This window comes from Canis aureus, chromosome 4 (assembly GCF_053574225.1).
Source record: "Canis aureus isolate CA01 chromosome 4, VMU_Caureus_v.1.0, whole genome shotgun sequence".
In the NCBI taxonomy this organism is placed as follows: Eukaryota; Metazoa; Chordata; class Mammalia; order Carnivora; family Canidae; genus Canis; species Canis aureus.
Window position 1 is genome coordinate 61,174,059 of NC_135614.1, and position 6,503 is coordinate 61,180,561.

The window sequence follows — 6,503 nt, forward strand, 5'->3', positions numbered from 1 at the left end:
GCCTGAAGGTGGCTCTCAAATGGAAGGATTTTAGGCAATAGAGGAGTTATCCAGGGTAAAAAAGACCTTGCAAGAGCTGCCACCAGAGAAGCCTGGAAGTTTCTGACTGGCCCACTTTGGTCTGACCTAGCATTACCTCAGAAGTGTGCAGGGAACAGTAGGTCAGAAAAGCCAAGCAGGGGTAAGGCTCAGAAAACAAGTCCCAGGAGAAAGCTTCGAAACCTTTGGTCCAGACCATGGGGCAGCCCAGGAAGATTTTTCAATGACATGTCTGGAGACAAGGAGGCTGGGGGCTATTTGCTTTCCTCTGTCTTTTGCAAGGTGGGAATGGGCAGGCAGACATCAAGTTTTCCCCATCATGGCCATAGCACTGGGGGTGGGGGGGCAGAGAGGATGGTCCCAGGGCCTGCCCACTTCTCCGTCTCCATCAGTTCTCCCCCCAACATATGCACACCCACTGACCCACTGTTAAAAAATGGACAATTTTTGCTCAACCTATCATAAGAAAGAATAAAAAATTCTTTTGAAAACTCTAACATACTATCAAAGTGAAAACACTGTGCTTGGTGGACAAAACACTTTCAAAACAGCCCCCATGCCCCGCCCCCCCCCCACCCAGAGAATAATCCAGAAGCACCCTGCCCTCTGCCATGCCCTGGTTCCACCAGGAAGTCCGGAGAGCTAAGGAAGATGAAGATGAGGGACAGAGTGAACGGCTTGGCAGCCAGGACAGGCCATCTGAGGGCAGCAGGAGAGGCAGGGCCCAGAGTTTGGGCCAAGGAAACTGCAGAGAGCAGGGCCAAAGGGAAGGGTCTGGGGCTGCCAGGAGGTCAAGGTCAGGCCAGCTCTGCTTTACTGGCTGCCTAAAGCCCATGGCTTTATGTTCAAGAACTTGGTTAATTACAGATCTGTTCCAAAATAAAATAATAGATGTCATTATAGAAAATCTGGACAAAAAGAAAAAGAGAAGTAAAAAAAAAAAAAGAAAAGAAAAGAAAGAACATGACTATTTTTCTGATACATCTATTTTAAAATACATTTTATTTTTAAATATACTTTCCCTTTGTAAGTAAGCTAGGAGTGTTCTGCTTAAACCTTCCTGTGTTGTTTGAATGTTTAGGAATACCTGCCTTACTTATGTTAAGTAAATTTAATTGTTACTTTGATAAATACAAAATAGGGCAGAAACAACCTTTTCTTACCTGAATATCTTTTTATGTCAGAAACTTTATTTTATTTATTTTTTTTTAAGATGTATTTATTTTAGAGAGAGGGAAAGACCAAATGGGGGGAGGGGCAGAGGGAGAAGGAGAGAGCCTTTTTTTTACTGTTTTCTTTTTTGTTTAATTTTATTTAAATTCAATTAATTAATGTACAGTGTATTATTGGTTTCAGAGTAGAGGTCAGTAATTCATCAGTCTTATATAATATCCAGTGCTCATTACATCACATGTCCTCCTTAATGCCCGTCAGCCAGTTACCCCACCCTCCCCACCCTCCCCTCTAGCAACCCTCAGTTTGTTTCCTATGATTAAGAGTCTTATGGTTTGTCTCCCTCTCTGATTTCATCTTGTTTTATTTTTTCCTATCTTCCCCTATGATCCTCTGTTTTGTTTCTTAAATTCCACATATGAATGAGATCATATGGTGATTATCTTTCTCTGATTGACTTATTTCCCTTAGTATAATACCCTCTAGTTCCATCCACATCATGGCAAATGGCAAGATTTCAGGGTTTTTTTTGATGGCTGAGTAGTATTCCATTGTAGATATACACCACATCTTCTTTATCCATTCATCTGTCGATGGACATCTGGGCTAAGGAGAGTCTTTTTTTTTTTTTTTTTTTTTTTTTTTTAGGAGAGAGAAACTTAAGCAGACTCCACACTGAGCCCAGAGCCAGACGTGGGACTTGATCTCCTGGCCCTGAGATCACTACCTGCACTGAAACCAAGAGTCCAGGGCTTAACAAACTGTGCTATCCAGGTGCCCCAGAAACTGTTTTTATGATGCAAAGCAAGTATTCAAGAAATAATAAGTATATATCTTTTAAAGTACATGCCACCAAATTCAAAAGGTACAGCAATGGAAAGGTACACATAGTGAAAAAGTCAGCCCCCATCCCCTTCCCCTCTTTTTTATAGTATTTTATTTATTTCTAGAGAGAGCTCTCACAAGCTGGGGGGGGGGGAGGGAGAGCAAGGGGCAGAGGGAGAGAACTCAAGTAGAGTCCCTGCTGAGCACAGAGCCCAATGTAGGGCTTGATCTCACCCGCAGGGCTGGATTTCACCACGCTTGAGATCATGACCTGAGCCGAAATCAAGAGTCAGATGCTTCAGTGACTGAGCCACCTATATGCCCCACCCAGTCCCCCTCTCTGAGAAAAACTGGTTTTTACTGTTTTGTTTTGTTTTGTTTTGTTTTAATTCATCTTGGCAGGGAGTATCTTTGCATTTGCAAATATATGTGTTTACATTCTTTAGTGATTGTGTGTGTGTGTGTGTTTACAGTAATTGGAGTACTATGTTCTAAACCTTGCTTCTTACACAATATATCTTGGGGATTCTTTCTTTCTTTCTTTCTTTCTTTCTTTCTTTCTTTCTTTCTTTCTTTCTTTCTTTCTTTCTTTCTTTCTTCTTTCTTCTTTCTTTTTAAAGATTTTGTTTATTTATTCGTGAGAGACACAGAGAGAGAGGCAGAGACACAGGCAGAGGGAGAAGCAGGCTCTCCATCAGGAGGCTGATGCGGGCCAGGGTCCCAGGATCACGACCTGAACCAAAGGCAGATAGATGCTCAACCAGTGAGCCACCCAAGTGCTCCTCTGGGGGAATCTTTCTATAGCACACGTAAAGAGTTCTACTAGCTGTTACCTCACCCCTATTGACCTGAAGTGTCCTTCTGGGTGTCTAACCAGAAAGCCTGACAACTCCGAACACCTTTAGCAAGGCCTGCAGCCCCAGGTAGATGGGAGAGACAAGGAGGGAGGTGGTTCAAGGGCTCCTGCCTTCTTTCTCTCCTCCCCCTTCTTTCTTCCTTCCTTCTTTGTTCTCTCCCTCCTTCCTTCTCTCCCTCTCCTCTGTCCTTCTCTTCCACTCCTCCTTTTTTCCTTCCTTGTCTTCTTGCTTTCTAAAATGAAACAATTCATTGTGGCTTTTATTCACTCTGATTACTAACACAAAACATGCTTAATTGTAAAATGATCAGTAAGTTTAAAAAGAGAGAGAGAGAGAGAGAAAAGTCACTCTTAACTATTACCCGGAAATCATCATTGCGAACATTTTAGTGTCTGTTCTTCCAGTTATTTTTCAGGAAGGCACACCTTTTTTTGTTTTTTTCTTTTTTCCTTTTTTTTTTTTTTTTTTTTTTTTTTTACCATTTTAACCATTTTCAAGTGTACAATTCAGTGGCACCTAGTACATTCACAGCATTGTATAGCCATGAGCACTACCTATTTCCAGAACATTTTCATTGCCCCAAAAGGAAACTCTGTACCCATCAAGGAGTCACCCCTTATTCCCCTCTCCTGGCCTCTAATAACTGTTAATCTGCTTTCTATCTTTATGGATTTGCTTATTCTAGGTATTTCATATAAATGAAATTATATAATAGGTGGTCTTTTTTAAAGATTTTATATATTTATTCATGAGAGACACAGAAAAAGAGAGAGGCCGGGACACAGGCAGAGGGAGAAGCAGGCTCCCTGCAGGGAGCCCGATGTGGGACTCAATCCCAGGACTACGGGATCACGCCCTGAGCCAAAGGCAGACACTCAACTGCTAAGCCACCCAGGCATCCCAATAGGTAGTCTTTTGTGTCTGGCTTCTTTCATTTAGCATAATATTTCCAAGGTTCATCCATGTTGCAGCTTCTATCAGTACCTTCATTCCCTTTTATGGCCAAATAATATTCCATTGAATGGATATACCATACTTTGTTTATCCAGTGATCAGTTGAGGGACATTTAGGTTATATCTTCCTTTGGCTATTGTGAATAGTGCTGCTATGAACACACATGTGTACATTTTTGTTTGAACATCTATTTTCGATTTTTTGTAGGTTTACACTTAAAAGTAGAATTGCTGGGTCGAATGGTCATTCTATGTTTAATTTATTGAGAAAATACAGAACTACTTTCTACAGTGGCTGCATTGTTTTACATTCCTACCAGCAATGTATAAAAAATCCAATTTCCCCACATCTTTCTTAAGATTTGTTATTTTCCACTTGTTTGTTTCCTTGTTTGTTTTCTAGCCATCCTAGTGTATATGAAGTGGCATCTCATTTTGGTTTTGATTTACATTTTCTTAATGACTAATGACACTGAGCATTTTCCATGTGTTTGTTGGCCATTTGCATATATTCTTTGGAGAAATATCTATTCAAGTCCTTTGCCAATTTAAAAAATTGTGTTGTTTGCTTTTCTGTTGTTCACTTGTACAACTTCTTTATATAGTCTGGATACAAGACCTTCATCACATATATGATTTGCATATGTTTTCTGCCATTCTTTGGGTTTCTTTTCACTTTCTTGGTTGTCTCCTTTGATGCATAAAAGATTTTTATTTTGATGAAGTCCAATTTATCTGTGTTGTTTTTCTTTTGTCACTTGTGCTCGAGGTCATAGACTTACACCTATGTTTTCTTTTTTTTTTTTTTAATGTGTTTTCTTCTTATAGTTTTACCTCTTATATTCAGGACTTATATGTTTTGAGTTTATTTTTCATGTGGTGTGAGGTAAGGGTCTAACTTCATTCTTTACATGGAAGATATCCAGTTGGCCCAGCACCACTTATTAAAGAGATTATTCTTTTCCTATTGAATGGCTTTAGCATCTTTATTGAAAACCCATTGTCAAAGATACGTAGGTTTATTTCTGGGCTCTCTACTCTATTCCACTGATCTATATGTAAGACCATCCTTATGCAATACCACACTATTTTGATTACTGTGGTTGTATGGCAAGCCTTGAAATCAGAAAGTGTGAGAATTCACACTTAGTTTTCTTTTTCAAGATTGTTTTGGCAATTTGGGATTTCTTGCAATTCCACATAAATTTCAGAATTGGTTTTCCTATTTCTGAAAAGTGGAATTTGTGGGGTTTTGAGATTTTTGTGGGGATTGCATTAAATATGCAATTGCTTCGGGAATTATTGTCATCTTAACATTTTTTTTTAGATTTTATTTTATTATGTATTTATCTTAGAGAGATTGAGCATTTGCACGTGATCTGTGGGAAGGACAGAGGGAGAGGGAGAGGGAATCTCAGGCAGACTCCAAGTTGAGTATGGAGCTGACCCTGAGATCAGGGACTCAGTCTCAATGACCCTAAGATCATGACCTCAGCCAAAATCAAGAGTTGTACAGGTTTGTTTGTTTGTTTGTTTTTAGGAGTTGTACAGTTAACTGACTGAGCCACCCAGGCGTCCCTTACCTTAACAGTATTAAGTCTCAAGCCCATGAACGTGTGTGTCCGCAATTTTAGATCTTCTTTAATTTCTTTCAGTAATGTTTTGTAGTTTTAGTATATTGCATCTCCGCGGTTCAATTTATTCCTAAGTATTTTATTCTTTTTCGGTGCTATTGTACCCATTTGTTTCTAACTTTTTATTATGGTAAAATAATGTAAAATTTACCATGTTAACCATTTTTAAGTGTACAGCTCAGTGGCCTTAAATACATTCATAATGTGCTACCACCACTGCAATTTATCTCCAGAACTCTTTTCATCTTGTTAAATTGGAGCTCTAGGTCCATTAAACAGTAACTCCTCATTCTCCCCTCCCCACAGCCCCTGGCAACCACCATTCTATTTTCTATCTTTATGATTTGACTATTCTAAGTGACTCGCATAAGTGGAATCACACAGTACTTGTCTTTTTGTAACTGACTTATTTCTTTTAGTGTAATGTCCTCAAGGTTCATCCATGTTGTAACACATGTCACAATTTCCTTCCTTTTTAAGGCCAGATAATGTTCTATTCTGTATACACACCACATTTGCTTATCAACAGATACATGTTGTTTCCATGTTTCATCTATTAAAAATAATGCTGCTATAAACTGGAGGATACAAATATCTCTTTGAGAACTTGGTCGTATTTCTTTTGGGTATACACCTAGAAGTGAGATTGTTGGATCACATGGCAATTCTATTTTTTATATTTTAAGGATATGCCACACTGTCTTCCACAGGGGCTGTACCATTTCCTATTCTCTCCAACAGTGCACAAGGGTCTGATTTCTTTGCACCCAACTTTTTAAACTTCACATATGGCCATATTTCCATGTCTGTGGCATAGAGGGCCACCGACTCATTTTACCACATTTTACAGCTATACTACAATTTGTTCCAATAATCCCTTAATATTGACTATCATAGTTTTTCCAAATTTTTAACTATCATAAATAAGGAGGTTGTAAGCTTCATTATAATGTACATCTTTGTGCACTTACTCAATTATTTCCTTTGGATAAGTTCCCAGAAGTGGACTTATTAGGTGGAA